Below are 18,204 nucleotides of genomic sequence, written 5' to 3'. Positions count from 1 at the left end.
ATTGTTCTATCTTCCAGATCACTTATGTGTTCTTCTGTATCATTTAGTAAGTTACTCATTCATTCCTGGTAGTGTTTGTTTTTCATTTCAGTTATTGAATTATTTATTTTTTTGATTTGGGCCTTTTCCCTATTTTCAAGTCCTTGTTAAATTTTTACTATGTCCATCTATTCTTTTACCTAATTCAGTTAACATTCTTATTACCAGTGCTTTGAGTTCTTTATAAGGTAAATTGTTTGTTTCTATTTCATTATTTTTTCAGAGGTTTTCTCTGGCTATTTCACTGAGACCAGTTTCTCTACAGTTTCATTTTGCTTCACTTTCTCTCCTTCTATTAATTTAGATGAAACAGTTACCTATTGTAATCTTGAAGTAGTGTTCTTATGTGGGAGCTCCTATATACAGACTATGCATGGCCAATGCATTTGGTTACTCTCAAACTGGGTTTGATGTGAAGTCACAGGTTTCCTCATGTTGCTATGGCAGCTATCGCTTTGATAATATTTGGGGCTGGAGATGGAGATGCTAGAGCAAGGGCTTGGTGTGAAGCATGACTTTCTTTCTGTTCAGTTTCTGTCATCACCCTCATGGGGTAGGGTCTGATTTCAAGGTACTGGGATCAGAAGTTCTGAGAACGGGCCCTGAGTTGGCTCTGTTCCTTTCAAGTGTGTACTTCCAACATAGAAATTCTTGCCCCTGCAGGGGATAGTGCTGAAATAGGGAATGCCTATGTGTGTTTGTTTGTTTGTTTTCAGTAGCATAGAGCCAAGGTGTCTTCAATGCACTGCTTGTACAAGTGCCTACAGTTGCTTGTCTTGATCTGAACAGATGCAGACTCAGGTGAAAGTCCCCTTTGTCTTTCACAGCTGATCACTGCCTCCAGCCTCCACTGTCCCTCCACCCCCTCTATGGAGCCTCACTATAGTGTAAGGGAGCCCATGTGGACACTTTTATATATCAAGGTGTGATCTCTAATAAAGCAGCCACTGCCAGAGTTCTGGGCTCTTTCTGAGGGACTTTTGAGTAGGTGCCAACAATGGTCACCAACCCATGATCCTTCCCAGAACTAGATTGCCTTAGTGTTCCAGGGCCAAGTTTTCTCCCTGGTTACGGCATTCCTAGGTCATGTGCCACACTGCAAAGTGCAGTAAATAGGGATGAAGTATTTGCTCTGCTCAGGTTGTGGTGCATGCCAAGGCAGGTGTGGGAAAGTCATTAGAGCAGTCTCCAAACTGTCCCTTTCACCTTTCCTTAGGTGCAATCCAGCAAGAACATGCTTCTCATAAGTGGAAGGCTGGCTTATCATAGCCCTCCTGTTAGTTTCAGTGGTCCTCCAAATAGCCAAAGGGCGTCATCTCCCATGGGGTGGGGGATGGTGGGTGTAGGACATGGGGATTGGGCCTCCATGTCTGTGACTTTTGCTACTCATTCCAGGCAGGTTTCTCTCTTTCCCTTTGAGTTCCTTCTGAGAGTCTCAGGTCCCAACCTGATTGTCATTCTTTCTTATGTGTTCTTCTATCTTACAGTCTTTCTACCAGTTCTCATTCAGTTTTCAGTGAGATCTGTTCCATGAGTATATGTATTAATTTTTTCTCTTTAAAATTTTTTTATTTTTTAGTTGAAAGAAATTACCTTACAGGAATTTGTTGTTTTCTGTCAAACCACAGCATGAATCAGTCATAGGTATACATGTGTGCCCTCGTTCTTGAACCTCCCTCCCTCTTCCCTCCCCATCCCACCCCTCTAGGTTGATACACAGTACCTGTTTGAGTTTTCTGAGACATAGAGAAAATTCCCTTTGGTTATGTATTTTACATATGGTAATGTAAGTTTCCATGTTGCCCTCTCCATATATCTCACCCTCTCCTCCCCTCTCCCATGTCCATAAGTCTGTTCTCTATGTCTGTTTCTCCATTGCTGACCTGAAAATAAATTATTGGCACCATCTTTCTAGATTCCATATATATGCGTTAGTATATGAGCAGGGTCTTTTCAAATGAGTCAGTTCTTCACATCAGGTAGCCAAAGTATTGGAGTTTCAGGTACAGCAAAAGTCATTTCAATGAATATTCAAGACTGATTTCCTTTAGGATGGACTGGTTGGATCTCCTTGCAGTCCAAGCGACTCTCAACAGTCTTCTCCAACACCACATTTCAAAAGCATTAATTCTATTATTAAAAGCATCAGTCTCTATTATTAATATCATATGTTTTCTATTGCATATAGATTTATGGTTAATAAATAAATTTTGATACATTATTATCAATGAAAGTCCATACTGGGTTCAAAGCCACTTTGATTTTGCTAATGAACTTTCATTTCCAGGATTCACATTACATTTACTCATCATATCTCCTTAAGCCCTTCTTGACTTAAAGAGCCTGGAGCCCCTGATTCTGGACTGTGGAGACTTACCCTCAACTTCTTCTCATCAGTCAGTTCAGTCAGTTCAGATGCTCAGTCATGTCCGACTTTTTGCGACCCCATGAATTGCAGCACACTAGTCCTCCCTATCCATCACCAGCTCTCGAAGTTTACTCAAACTCATGCCCATCGAGTTGGTTATGTCATTCAGCCATCTCATCTTCTCCGTCACCTTCTCCTCATGATCCCAATACCTCCCAGCTTCAGGTTCTTTTCCAATGAGTCAACTCTTCGCATGAGGTGGCCAAAGTACTGGAGTTTCAGTTTCAGCATCAGTCCTTCCAATGGAAACCCAGGACTGACCTCCTTTACGATGGACTGGTTGGATCTCCTTGCAGTCTAAGGGACTCTCAAGAGTCTTCTCCAGCACCACAGTTCAAAAGCATCAATTTTTCAGTGCTCAGCTTTCTTCACAGTCCAACTCTCACATCCATAAATGACTACTGGAAAAACCAAAGCCTTGATTAGATGGACCTTTATTGGCAATGTAATGACTCTGTTTTTTAGTATGCTATTAGGTTGGTCATAACTTTCCTTCCAAGGAGTACGTCTCTTTTAATCTCATGGGCTCAATCACCATCCACAGTGATTTTGGAGCACAGAAAAACAAGGTTAGCCATGGTTTCCCCACCTATTTGCCATGAAGTGATGGGACTGGATGCCATGATCTTAGTTTTCTGAATTTTGAGCGTTAAGCCAACTTTTTCACTCTCCTCTTTCACTTTCACCTAGAGGTTCTTTAGTTCTTCTTCACTTTCTGCTATAAGGGTGGTGTCATCTGCATCTCTGAGGTTATTGATATGTCTCCCAGCAATCTTGATTCCAGCTTCTGCTTCTTCCAGCCCATCGTTTCTCATGATGTACTCTGCATATAAGTTAAATAAGCATGGTGACAATATACAGCCTTGATGTACTCCTTTTCCTATTTGGAACCAGTCTGTTGTTTTGTCCAGTTCATCCAGGTCAGGTGGTCTGGTATTCGCATCTCCTTCAGAATTTTCCACAGTTTATTGTGATCCGCACAGTCAAAGGCTTTGGCATAGTCAATAAAGCAGAAATAGATGTTTTTCTGGAACTCTCTTACTTTTTCGATGATCCAGCAGATGTTGGCAATTTGATCTCTGGTTCCTCTGCCTTTTCTAAAACCAGCTTGAATATCTGGAAGTTCACGGTTCATGTATTGCTGAAGCCTGGCTTGGAGAATTTTGAACATTCCTTTACTAGTGTGTGAAATGAGTGCAATTTTGCGGTAGTTTGAGCATTCTTTGGGATTGCCTTTCTTAGTGATTGGAATGAAAACTGATCTTTTCCAGTCCTGTGGTCACTGCTGAGTTTTCCCAATTTGCTGGCATATTGAATGTAGCACTTTCACAGCATCAACTTACAGGATTTGAAATAGTTCAACTGGAATTCCATCACCTCCACTAGCTTTGTTCGTAGTGATGCTTTCTAAGGCCCACTTGACTTCACATTCCAGGATGTCTGGCTCTAAGGGAGTGATCACAACATCTTGATTATCTGGGTCATGAAGATCTTTTTTGTACAATTCTTCTGTGTATTCTTGCCACCACTTCTTAATATCTTCTGCTTCTGTCGGGTCCATACCATTTCTATCCTTTATTGAGCCCATCTTTACATGAAATGTTCCCTTGGTATCTCTAATTTTCTTGAAGAGATCTCTAGTCTTTCCCATTGTATTGTTTTCCTCTATTTCTTTGCATTGATCGCTGAGGAAGGCTTTCTTATCTCTCCTGGCTATTCTTTGGAACTCTGCATTCAAATGGGAATATCTTCCCTTTTCTCCTTTGCTTTTCACTTCTCTTCTTTTCACAGCTATTTGTAAGGCCTCCTCAGACAACCATTTTGCCTTTTTGCATTTATTTTCTTTGGGGATGGTCTTCGTCCCTTTCTCCTGTACAATGTCATGAACCTCCATCCACAGTTCATCAGGAGCTCTGTCTATCAGATCTAGCCCCTTAAATCTAATTCTCACTTCCACTGTATAATCATAAGGGATTTCATTTAGGTCATATCTGAATGCTCTAGTGGTTTTCCCTACTTTCTTCAATTTAAGTCTGAATTTGGAAATAAGGGGTTGATGATCTGAGCCGAAGTCAGCTCCTGGTCTTGTTTTTGCTGACTGTATAGAGCTTCTCCATCTTTGCCTGCAAAGAATATAATCAATCTGATCTCGGTGTTGACCATCTGGTGATGTCCATGTGTAGAGTCTTCTCTTGTGTTGTTGGAAGAGGGTGTTTGCTATGACCAGTGCGTTCTCTTGGCAAAACTCTATTAGCCTTTGTCCTGCTTCATTCCATACTCCAAGGCCAAATTTGCCTGTTACTCCAGGTGTTTCTTGACTTCCTACTTTTGCATTCCAGTCCCCTATAATGAAAAGGACATCTTTTTTGAGTGTTAGTTCTAAAGGTCTTGTAGGTCTTCATAGACCCGTTCAACTTCAGCTTCTTCAGCGTTACTGGTTGGGGCATAGGCTTGGATTACCGTGATATTGAATGATTTGCCTTGGAAACGGACAGGGATCATTCTGTCGTTTTTGAGATTGCATCCAAGTACTACATTTTGGACTCTTTTGTTGACCATGATGGCTACTCCATTCCTTCTAAGGGATACCTGCCCACAGTAGTAGATATAATGGTCATCTGAGTGAAATTCACGCATTCCAGTCCATTTTAGTTTGCTGATTCCTAGAATGTCGACATTCACTCTTGCCATCTCCTGTTTGACCACTTCCAATTTGCCTTGATTCATGGACCTAACATTCCAGGTTCCTATGCAATATTGGTCTGTACAGCACCAGACCTCGCTTCTATCACCAGTCACATCCACAACTGGGTATTGTTTTTGTTCTGACTCCATCCCTTCATTCTTTCTGGAGTTATTTCTCCACTGATCTCCAGTAGCATATTGGGCACCTACCGACCTGGGGATTTCCTCTTTCAGTATCCTATCATTTTGCCTTCTCATACTGTTCATGGGGTTCTCAAGGCAAGAATACTGAAGTGTTTTGCCATTCCCTTCTCCAGTGGACCACATTCTGTCAGACCTCTCCACCATGACCCGACTGTCTTGGGTGGCCCCACACGGCATGGCTTAATTTCACTGAGTTAGACAAGACTGTGGTCCTGTGATCAGATTGGCTAAATTTCTGTGATTATGGTTTCAGTGTGTCTGCCCTTTGGTGCCCTCTTGCAATACCTACCATCTTGGGTTTCTCTTACATTTGACGAGGAGTATCTCCTCATGGCCACTCCTCCTGACCTTGAACGTGGAATAGCTCCTCTTGGCCCTTCTGCACCCGCACAGCAACTGCTCCTTGGACGTGGGTAGCTCCTCTCGGCCGCCGTCCTGACCTCGAATGTGGAGTAGCTCCTCTCGGGTGCTCCTGTGTTGTCACAGCCTGGTGCTCTTGGTCACCACCCCTGAACTTGGGAGAGGGGTAGCTCCTTACAGCCATGCTTCTGTGCAGTCCGTCACAGCCGGTGCACTTCTTGATTATATACTTTGCAGACAAAGATGGAAGCACTATACAATCAGCAAAACAAGACCAGGAGCTGACTTTGGCTCAGATCATCAACCCCTTATTTCCAAATTCAGACTTAAATTGAAGAAAGTAGGGAAAACCACTAGAGCATTCAGATATGACCTAAATGAAATCCCTTATGATTATACAGTGGAAGTGAGAATTAGATTTAAGGGGCTAGATCTGATAGACAGAGCTCCTGATGAACTGTGGATGGAGGTTCATGACATTGTACAGGAGAAAGGGACGAAGACCATCCCCAAAGAAAATAAATGCAAAAAGGCAAAATGGTTGTCTGAGGAGGCCTTACAAATAGCTGTGAAAAGAGAAGTGAAAAGCAAAGGAGAAAAGGGAAGATATTCCCATTTGAATGCAGAGTTCCAAAGAATAGCCAGGAGAGATAAGAAAGCCTTCCTCAGCGATCAATGCAAAGAAATAGAGGAAAACAATACAATGGGAAAGACTAGAGATCTCTTCAAGAAAATTAGAGATATCAAGGGAACATTTCATGTAAAGATGGGCTCAATAAAGGATAGAAATGGTATGGACCCGACAGAAGCAGAAGATATTAAGAAGTGGTGGCAAGAATACACAGAAGAATTGTACAAAAAAGATCTTCATGACCCAGATAATCAAGATGTTGTGATCACTCCCTTAGAGCCAGACATCCTGGAATGTGAAGTCAAGTGGGCCTTAGAAAGCATCACTATGAACAAAGCTAGTGGAGGTGATGGAATTCCAGTTGAGCTATTTCAAATCCTGTCTCCAAGCCAGGCTTCAGCAATACATGAACCGTGAACTTCCAGATATTCAAGCTGGTTTTAGAAAAGGCAGAGGAACCAGAGATCAAATTGCCAACATCTGCTGGATCATCGAAAAAGTAAGAGAGTTCCAGAAAAACATCTATTTCTGCTTTATTGACTATGCCAAAGCCTTTGACTGTGTGGATCACAATAAACTGTGGAAAATTCTGAAGGAGATGCGAATACCACACCTCCTGACCTTCCTCTTGAGAAACCTGTATGCAGGTCAGGAAGCAGCAGTTAGAACTGGACATGGAACAGCAGATGGCTTCTAAATAGGAAAAGGAGTACGGCAAGGCTGCATATTGTCACCGTGCTTATTTAACTTATATGCAGAGTACATCATGAGAAACGCTGGGCTGGAAGAAGCAGAAGCTCAAATCAAGATTGCTGGGAGACATATCAATAACCTCAGAGATGCAGATGACACCACCCTTATGGCAGAAAATGAAGTGGAACTAAAAAGCCTCTTGATGAAAGTGAAAGAGGAGAGTGAAAAAGTTGGCTTAAAGCTTAACATTCAGATAACTAAGATCATGGCATCTGGTCCCATTGCCTCATGGGGAATAGATGGAGAGACAGTGGAAACAGTGTCAGCCTTTATTTTTTTTGCGGCTCCAAAATCACTGCAGATGGTGGCTGCAACCATGAAATTAAAAGACACTTGCTCCTTGGAAGGAAAGTTGTGACCACCCTAGATAGCACGTTAAAAAGCAGAGACATTGTTATAGCCACGCTTTCCGGGAAACAAACTCACTCAAAAGGACAATGCAGATAGTGGAGAGCAGTTTATCACACCGGCGTGCCCAAGACAGAGTCTCCTCTTAGCCAAGGGCCCCGACCAGCATTTGTGAAAATCTTTAATAACCCATGTGTATGTGTCCAAATCCACCAGCCCCAAATCCCTTGAGGCTTACAAAGAAGGGTGAATACAATCACAATCATTCACGTGTTATGTGTTAAGTGCGTGGTTACATTCCAACCAGTTAATAACCGATATTCCCCTGCCCAGAGGGGGGTCTTATCCTTCCATTGTCATTCCCACAGGCGCTAAGCATAGAGTTCAGAGTCCACTGGAGAGGTGGCCGCGCACGACCAGTACGGACAGGCCTGAGATGGAGTCCAGGCCCTATGAATTCCTTCTTCATTCTCCCCTCTTGATGCTCTTAGTTTCCATAATGAGCATCATTTATTGAGATATATTGTACCTTAGCCCTCCTGCCACCCACATGAGAGAATGCTATCAACCTCTGGGTTACAAAATTCACAAGGCATTATAGGAAGCAGGGCCCACAAAGCAGTATGATCAAGATTACTATCCACCAGTAATATTTTCATGTTAAATGTGCAGTAGGGTTAGTTAGAATAACATAAGGGCCCTTTCATTAAAGGGCTATCAGATCATGTTTCCAATCTTTGACCCATACTTGGTCACCAAGTGTAAACTCATGAATCTGTTCTCCAAGGGGGAACGGCACCCTTTCTTGTACAGACTTAGTTACCTGATTTATTACCTTACCCTGTTCCATCTGCTGTGAAATCCTATCCCCCCTTACCTGAGGCAAATTTGTTGACACCTGTTTTATTATGGGAGGAGGCCTCCCATACACAATTTCGTATGGAGAATAGCCTTGGGACTGTGGGGTCATCCTGAGTCTGAGCAGAGCCATTGGAAGCAAGTCCACTCAGGAGCAGTCAGTCTCTCTGATCCACCTGGAGAGTCTCTTTAAGTGTCTGGCTGGTTCATTCCACCATCTCAGAACTCTGGGCCTATATGCAGTATGCAGTTTAAAGTTTTGACTAAATCAGCTACAAAAGCCGGGCCATTGCCTGATCCAATGCTGGTAGGAAACCCACATCTGGGAACCATTTCCCTAAGCAGGCACTGGGCTACTTCTGATGCTCTTTCAGTCCAGGTAGGAAAAGTTTTTACCCATCTCAGGAAAGCACATACCATGACCAGCAGGTAAGGGTAGTGTCAGTGAGGTTTCATTTCAGTGAGATCCACTCCCAGGTGTTCAAGGGGCAGTGTGCCTTTCAGCTGAATACCTGGAGGTTTTTGTCTGAATACCCGAGAGGCAGCATTAACCTGTGAGCAGGCAGCATGGCCTAGGTGGGTCATTTGGTGTGTTTGGCTTACCAGAGTGTGTGCCAGCTCTTCCGGTACCAATAATTTGCCAGTTGGCAATTCCCACCATCTCTTTTCAGTCTTGATGGCCCCTTCTGCTCTGGCTAACCCAACAGCTGTTGTCCTTGTTTTATCAGGCTTGTGCCATCAGTGTATAGGACCCAATTAGGGTCTGGAACCTTGAGCCCTTCTTTAAAACAAACCCCAGATACCTTACCTCCTCTTTGTAGATCTGTGCCTTCTTCTTCGACACCCGGTAACCTTATTCTATCAACAGCTGGAACAGTGCATTTGTCCCTTTCCAGCATTTTTCCTTGGTCTCAGGCAGCCAGCAGCAGGTCATCCCCATATTGTAGGAGCTGACATCCATACTCTTCCGGATGGAATGAGTCCAGATCAGAAGCCAAGGCTTCCCCAAAGATGGCTGTGGAGTTAGCCTTTGTTATCTGGTGGTCCCAACTGGATATTCCCATTCAAAGGCAATGATGGGCTGTGACGCTGGGGCGAGGAGTATGTAGAAGAAGGCATCCTTGAGATCTAGGCAAGTGTCCTCGGTGGAAGGAGGCTAAGCAAGGTATAGGGGTTTGGAACAGTGGGATGTAAAGTCACAGTAGCCTAGTTGACTAGCCTGAGATCTTGTACAGGCCTATAGTCCTGTCCTCCTTCCCTTTTGACTGGTAGGATTGGCGTATTCCAAGCCGACTGACACTCTACTAGAATGCCTGCTTGTTTCAATCTATTGATGTGGGGCAATATGCCGGTTCAGGCCTCCATCCATAGCGGGAACTGGTGCCCTCTAACCGGGATGGTGCCTGGTTTGAGTTCCATTATCACTGGGGCGTGATGTTTAGCCAGCCTGGGGGGAGGGGGTTTGTCTTCCACCCAGACCTCAGGGCTCTTTCCGACCCACCCGGTTCCGCTTTCAGAGGCTCATGCAACCTCCACTCATCTTGGGTTGGCACTGAGAGAGAGGGCAAATAAGTCATAGAATCCATCCAGAAGGTGGGCCTCTCCTCAGGGGAGAAAATCACCTGTACTCCTAGTTTGGAGAGCAAATCTCCTCCCAACAGGGATACTGGGCACTCAGGAATGTCACTTGGTTCCCCCCTCCACCCCATCTGACATTTTCTGGGCTGGCAAAACGATTTAATCATCTCTTCTCCCGATACCCCAGTTACATCGGTAGTCTTTTTGGGCCACAGGTTTTGTTACTACCGAACGTTCTGCTCCTGTATCCACCATGAAGTCAATGTTTTGGTCCCCCACTTTTTTTCCAAGTCAGCAAACCCCACAACTGCGGGAGCTTCCTCTTCCTTCCCTGCCTTAGGGCATTCATCCTTCCAGTGGCCAAAACCTTAGCACCGGGCACACTGGTTTGGCTGTAACGGGCCCAGGGCCTCCCTTGGGATTGGCTGAAGGACTGTCCTGTCCCTGGGGCAGAGGAGGTTTTCCAGAGGGCCCGAGATAGACTTTCCCAGAGCAGCAGCTAGCACTGTAAGTCTCTTGTCTGTTCTCTTTCGTTCCCTCCAGCTCTCTGGCAGAGCGCAGTCTCTTCTTAATTCCAACGTCTCCCTCCCCTTCTTGTCAGTACTCACCGGGAAAGACAGGTATAGCTTGGGCGGTTCGGTTGGAGCCAGATCCTGGAAGTGTTGGCCATCGGCTTCTATCACCAGGATCGGAGTCTGCCCAAACGGCGGCTCTACGAAATTCAGGAAAGCTGGTGGAGGAGCAGAGGCTGTTGCATAAACTTCACCTGGCCCTGGATCGGGCATTAAGGCAGCCTCTGGTCCTGGGAGGCAGGCGCATCATTATCCAGCATGAGGGAGGGGTCAGGTCATCCCCGTCCAAATCCTGTAGAATTTCCTTTTTTATCATCAGTCAATTTTTGTGCCATTAATATTTTTCCCTTTCCCTTCTGGATACAGAACCTTGTCTAAGTAAGAGGGTCTCAAACTAACTCTAGCCATGAGTCAACAGATGGATATTGATCCAGGTGTCCTGGCTTTCCTGTGACTACTGTGTAGACTGCTTCCACTATTTTTGAGTTCGTGGTGTTTTCTGGTGGCCATCCTACTCCCATAGGGGGCCATTTGACATCACAGGGTATGTGGAGGTGGTTAGGCTTCATCTTCCCCATAGTCTCCTCCTAATCCCTTCTTTAAATTTTTAATCATGCACTCCAATACAGTTGCCTTAGATTCACTTCGCCCCATCTTGCTTACCTTCTTCCACTCAGTGACACTTAAATTGCCATTCTGCCTCCTTCCTAATTGGGGTGAGAAGAGCCTTACCTGCCAGATCCCAGAGGGAGAAGGGGGATCAGCGTGTCTTCACCTGTCGGTCAGCACAGCTGAACCAGAACATCACATGGTCCAAGACTGTTTCTCCCTTAAAGTCCATTCTGCCTTGGTGGGTTTGATCATGTGCGCATGAAAACACAGATGGGTTAAATATCCCACGTCCCAGACCATCTCCGGAAAAACCAATTCATACTCACTTTTGTATCCTCCTCCTTCTAGCCTAACAATTCCGAGGGGTTCAAGAATTTCACAGCAGATGGGATACCTCCTGGTGGAGGGCAGGATACGAGCATACAAGGACCAGTTTAAAAATCCCCTGGCGATCGCTTGGTAATAATTTTCCCCGAGATGGCGTGGACACACCTCCTAAATGACCTTCACAAATTTCCTTCCTAAACCCTAGCACGCTCTTCGACCTGTGTACCAAGCAATTGCCACCTGCCTATTCCAGGCTCCTGTGGGTCCCTGCTCCTTCTAGTTCCTCCTAGGGGGGGTGATCAGGCCCCCTCTTCCACCCTGCTGGGTGGGTTCCTCCTCACCTGAGCACTCAGTTCCCCTGCTGCCGTCCACTACCTGCTGACGTCCACTACCTGCTGACGGGGAAGGTCCGGGCGTTGAAAAACAGAATCCTTCCAGAGGGGCGAGGAGCCTTCCCCCTCTAGGAGATTCAAGCTACAAAGCCTCGGGGTGGCCTCAAATGAGACCTGTCTCCTCAGAGGGAGGAGTTTCCCAGCCAACGCACCAAATGTTATAGCCATGCTTTCCGGGAAACAAACTCACTCAGAAGGACAATGCAGATAGTGGAGTACAGTTTATTACACCGGCGGGTTCAAGGCAGAGTCTCCTCTTAGCCAAGGACCCTGACCAGCATTTGTGAAAATCTTTTATACCCCATGTGTATGTGTCCAAATGCACCATCCCAAAATCCCTTGAGGCTTAACAAAGGAAGGGTGAATACAATCACAATAACCCCATTATTCACGTGTTATGTGTTAAGCCCGCGGTTACATTCCAACCAGTTAATAACCGATAAGCCTGTGGTTACATTTCGATAGATACTGTCCGGTGGCTGGGGTGATTAGTGTATTCCCCTGCCCAGAGGGGGGATCTTATCCTTCCATTGTCATTCCCACAGGCGCCAAGCACAGAGTTCAGAGTCCACTGGAGAGGTGGCCGCGCACCACCAGCACGGACAGGTCTGAGATGGAGTCCAGGCCCTATGAATTCCTTCTTCAACATTACTTTGCTAACAAAGGTCCATCTGGTCAAGACTAATATTTATCCAGTGGTCATGTATGGATGTGAGAAATGGACTGTGGAGAAAGCTGAGCACTGAAAAATTGATGCTTTTGAACTGTGGTGTTGGAGAAGACTGCAAGGAGATCCAACCAGTCCATCCTAAAAGCAGATCAGTCCTGGGTGTTCATTGGAAGGACTGATGCTGAAGCTGAAACTCTAATACTTTGGCCACCTAATGTGAAGAGTTGACTTGTTCGAAAAGACCCTGATGCTGGGAGGGGTTTAGGGCAGGAGGAGAAGGGGACGACAGGATGAGATGTCTGGATGACATCACCAACTCGATGGACATGAGTTTGAGCAAACTCCGGGAGTTTGTGATGGACAGGGAGCCCTGGCATGCTGCGATTCATGGGGTCGCAAAGAGTCGGACACGACTGAGCGACTGAACTGAACTGAACTTGAATTTATCACTTGATTATTATGTGATGTCCTTCCTTATCTCTTGTAATAATCTTTATTTTAAGTTCTACATTGTCTGATATGTGGATTGCTGCTCTAGCTTTCTTTTACTCCCTATTTTTCCATCCTCTCACTTTCAGGATATATGTGTCTTTAGCTCTGAAATGGGTTTCTGGGTTTCCTGTAGACAGCATATATATGGGTTTTGTTTTTTTGACCCGTTGATCAATCCAATCAGTCTTTTGGGTGGAGCATTTCATCCATTTACATTTAAAGTAATTATTGATATATATATCAATATATATATTGGTGGTACTGAATTCTTTTAACTTTTGCTTGTCTGAAAAGCTTTAGATTTCTCCATCAATTTTGAATGAGATCCTTGCTGGGTAGAGTAATCTTGGTTGTAGATTTTTCCATTTCAATACTTTAAATATATTCTGCTATTCCTTTCTGGCCTGCAGAGTTTCTGCTGAAAGATCAGCTGTTAAGCATATGGCATTTCCATTGTATATTACTTGTTGCTTTTCCCTTGAGTTTTTTAATATCCTTTCTTTGTGTTTAATCTTTGTAAGATTGATTAGTATGGGTCTTGGCATGTTTCTTTTTGCATTTATCCTGTATGAGACTGTTTGCACCTCTTGGACTTGATTGACTATTTCCTTTTCTATGTTGGGGAAAATTTCAACTATGATCTCTTCAAAAATTTTCTCATACCCTTTCTTTTTCTCTTCTTCTGGGACCCCTATAATTCGAATGTTGTTGCATTAATATTGTTAGAGTTCTCTGAGACTATTCTTAGTTTTTTTCATTCTTTTTACTTTATTCTGCTCTTCAGCAGTTATTTCCACTATTTTATCTTCCAGCTCACTGATCCATTCTTCTGCCTCAGATATTCTGCTATTGATTTCTTCTAGGGTATTTTTAATTTCAGTAATTGTGTTTGTCTCTGTATGTTTATTCTTTAATTCTTCTAGGTATTTGTTAATTGATTCTTGCATTTTCTCCATTATATTTTAAAAGTTTTTGATCATCTTTACTATCATTATTCTGAATTCTTTTCAGGCACTTTGCCTATCTCCTTTTCATTCATCTGTACTTCTGTGTTTCTAGTTTGTTCCTTCATTTGGGCAGTATTCCTCTGCCTTTTCATTATTTTTTAAAGCTTATTTTGCTTAATATGTTCTTTTCCCAAGCTTTAAGGTTGAATTCTTTCTTCTTTTTGGTTTCTGCCTTTGTAAGGTTGGTCCAGTGGTTTATGTAATCTTTGTATAGAGTGAGATATGTGCTGAGTACTTTTTTCCCCCCTCTGATGTGCAGGGTTGAGTGAGGTGCTAATCTTGTCTGCCGATGATAGGTTTGTATTTTTGTCTTGTTTGTTGTTTGGATGAGGCATCCTGCACAGGGTGCTACTGGTAGTTGGATGATTCTGGGTCTCTTTTTCAAATGGTTTCCTTTGTGGGAATTCTCACTATTTGATGGGATAGAAGGTCTCTGGTAGCCTACTGTCTTGGAGTCAGTGCTCCCTCTCCAAAGTCTCAGATACTGATCTCTGGCCAAGAAAAGAGATTCCAAAGGTGGCTTGCTATGGCATTAAATGAGATTAAAACAAACACCCAGAAGTGAGAAACCGAAGATGAACCCCAGTCAAGTGGCAGTTACAAAATCAGGCAAGTAAGAATTAAAATAATGGAATATAGACACACACACACATATATATACACTCATAAGCAAAATCAAAGCAGTCCAACAAAAATAAAGTACAATATATTGGCCCAGTATACAAAGGAAACCAGAAATTAAGAGCAAAACTAGCTAAAGCACAAACTGGAAAACAAAACTAAAGGAAGGTGCCAATTGGGAAATAAACTTATGAAACCAAAACTAACAAATATTCTGAGAAAAAGATTGAAAAAAAGAAAGAATAGAAATGCAAAGTTCCATGGAATTAGATAAAGAAGATTTATATATATTAAAGATTAACTGCAAGGGGAAAGGACAGTAGGAAAAGCAAAGGAATAAATGTAGAAAAAATAATAATAGGTTAAAAAATTTACAAAAAGAAAAATTAAAAAAACAAAAAGGAAAGGAAACTTCACAGAACTGCAAAAAGCCAATATAGAGGCAGAGGTTTATAACAGCAATAAAAAGTGTGATTAAAAAAAAATCAAAATCTTAATTAGATTTCATAGTGCTAATAAAATCAAAAACTAAAATGGGGTAGGGGAGATGAAAGAAAAAAAAAAGAAAAGAAAAGAAAAATCCAAAAGAAACTACAGAAAAAGTCAAAATTTAAGAGTAATAAATGTTTTTTATTGAGTATCTGCTGTCAGTATCCTTTCCTTTTCCTTGCTGGGAGTCACAGTCCACCTCACCTCCCTAGAATGGCCTCCAACAGTGTGCTGAACTCTGGACCTGCTGTGAGAGCAGCTCAGACTATAACCTGGTCCTACTCCTGTTTGTTCTTGTCTCCAATGTCTGCAGCTCTCAGAAATAGTGCATTTTCTTTTGTGAGAGCTCTCAGTGTCCTTTTATATATTCCATAGACACAGAGTCTGCCTAGTTGATTGTGTGAATTTAATTATCAGTTTCTACATCTGGTGGGAAGATTTTGGTCTTCCTTAGACACACTGCCCCTGGGTTTCAATTGTGATTTTTATTTCCACCTCTGCAAGTGGGTCATCCACTGGGGTTTGCTGCTGAGGCTGCCTTGGAGGACTTGGGTCTGTCCCAGTGAGGACCAGGTGGGACGTTGGGTAGCTGCTTGGCTCCCAGGAGTTCTGGCAGTACCAAGTACTCAGGGATGTTGGCAGCTAACGCATCAGGAAATATAGTGCTCTAGAAGGGTATGACAACCAGCATTGGCCAATACATTCCAGTATTCTTGCCTGGCAAATCCCACTGACAGAGAAACCTGGCAAGCCACATTCCACAGAGTTGCAAAGAGTTGGGCATGATCAAAGTGACTCCTTGTACATAGGTGCAAGACTTTTTTTTTTTTGCCTGTGACAGCTCTTCCCCAGTGAGTGTTGAGTGTGAAGGTAGTGCAGCTGTTTGGGTCGCAGGGACCCTGAAGGTGCCAAGTGTGCAGGGATTAAGACTTCTTCAGTCACAGGAGTTACGGTCCTATCAGAGTCTTTTTCCAGCTGTAGTTGGCAATCAGAAGACCTCTTTGGCTGCACCCTTTCAGGTGCTTAGTGGGTTCCCTTGCCAGGGATCCTTCTCTGTTTGTTGCCTCAGCACCCCTGCTTGGGATCCTAGTCTGTAATTCAGTGCATCAGTCACTTCAAGGGAAACACTAGGTGGGTCCTACTCTGCTGTTCCTGTGTTAGGCACCTGATGGGCCAACCTCTCTAATTTCCATCTGCCAATGCTGGCGTGTGGGGAGAGAGGGTATGGTGATGGCTTCACCCACTATGCATGACTCAGCAGTATCGCCTTGCTTCCATGGCTATCTGGCTTTCCTCCATAGGCATCTCCCACCACAGTCTCCTCCCTCATGTCCCCTCAGTCCATCTCTCCATAGTCAACAGCAGTGCTCACCCTGAGATTCCTCCACAATCCCCATGCTCCAACTCCTAACTGCTGCTCATTCTAGGAGACCTGTGTCCCTGTTCAGGGTATGTATGACTGTGGCAAGGACTGTCTGAATCTCATTCCATTTAGGCTGCCACAGATCAGTTGCTTCACTCACAGCCTTAAATGTTTCTTCTCTGACCCACACAATTGTCCTGATGTGGGGATTGGACCTGTTTCAGTTCCCCCACTTGCCAAGGGCAGGTTCAGTCCTACTAACACTCCTGTTTTCCCCCGATTCTTTTGCCCTACAGAGCTTTGCATGGTTCTATATATTTTTTTCCAGTGCTCAAGTAGTCCTGTCCACTTTCAGCCGATGTTCTGCAAGCACTTCTGTGCCTGAAGGTGTATTCTTGATGCATCCACAGAGAGAGATGTACTCCAAGTCAACCTACTCCTCTGTCATCCTTTTCCTGTTGACCACATGTATATGTATTTTTAATGTGTTCATGGGAGGAAGTGAATTTCACATCCTCTTACCCCACCATCTCGATCTAATTGCCAATAAAGTTTATTTTTTTTTAAGTTCTATTGGTTGTCTCTTGGATCTTTGCACACAATCTAGTCAATGATTTTCTTGAAGTTTTCTTACATTGAAGGTGACATATTTGGGGCTCTTACTTCTAATAAAGCATATTTAAAGTTATATCTTGCAAATGCAGAAGCATAACAGTATCATAGAGGAAGCTTAATACATAAATGAAATTATGGCAAGAATAATCATAAACAGACTTTGGCCACTTGACCAAATTTCTGAGATACACAAAACCACACATTTGGATAGACTTTTATCCATAGAGAATTACCTCCTTCTGTTTAATTCATGATAGAATATAGATGATATATTATTAATTCATGCATATAATATTCATATAAAATAGAGTCTACTAGCTATTGTATGTCATTTATTATTTGCAATGCCTCAAATAAAATGTAGTGATGTTCAGTTTTCTTTTTTGAAGTGCCATAGGGAAGAACATTGTAATGAAAGTATTCCTCATTTTGCAAAATCTATTTCTGATTTTATTCATATTTTGCAAGTTATCTAAGTTATGAAAGGCAATTTGAATTGTCAATCATTGCCTGAGCCTAGTTTAAGTGTTGAATTTTGCTTAGAATCATAAGGCATACACAGGTTTAGTTTCAAAGGAGAGTTTTCTCTTTCAAATGTTACAAATATTAAAACTTTACCAAAGGAATTCAAATTGTCAGAAAAAAATATGACAGTATTCTTTCAATTACAAAAATATATATGCCTTTCAAAGATACTGGTTATTTTCATTGGAATGGAAATAACTTTTCATTATTTTTTTATAATAAAAGCAATTTCATACATTGCTTTCTACTGAGAGAATGAACCAAAAATGAGCCTTTTAAAAATCTGTCTTGATAATTAAGCATGCAAACAGGCATACATAATTATTTAACAAGCTATTTCATGTGCCAGAAAGTAGACTATTTCAAAATAAATGAAGGGGAATTCTTGAAAAATTAGTATCCACAGGGCATGTGTATACATATATGTATTATTATTAAATAATAAATAAATTAACTATTCTCCTTATCCTTGAGCATTATATAAATTCAGATTTCACCTTCTTTTTTTCCTTACTTACATTTACAATGCTATTACTTTTAAAATTTAAGTCTTTATTGGTCATCTTTGTGTTTCTTTCTCTTAGTTTAAGTACTGGAGAGGAGTATTCAGGGGGAAGGTCTCATTCAGCATATGA

The 18,204-nt window shown here is 42.8% G+C and overlaps 1 pseudogene; it reads right to left on the bottom strand.

The window, feature by feature from the left end:
- LOC136174514 (NADH dehydrogenase [ubiquinone] flavoprotein 2, mitochondrial-like) overlaps positions 1 to 5,302 on the bottom strand; it is a 66,221-nt pseudogene extending 60,919 nt beyond the window's left edge.
- Between the last annotated feature and the right edge of the window lie 12,902 nt (positions 5,303 to 18,204).

This window comes from Muntiacus reevesi, chromosome 9, assembly GCF_963930625.1.
Source record: "Muntiacus reevesi chromosome 9, mMunRee1.1, whole genome shotgun sequence".
In the NCBI taxonomy this organism is placed as follows: domain Eukaryota; kingdom Metazoa; phylum Chordata; class Mammalia; order Artiodactyla; family Cervidae; genus Muntiacus; species Muntiacus reevesi.
Note: the sequence above shows the minus strand (reverse complement) of the source record. Positions and strands in the feature narration are given on the sequence as shown.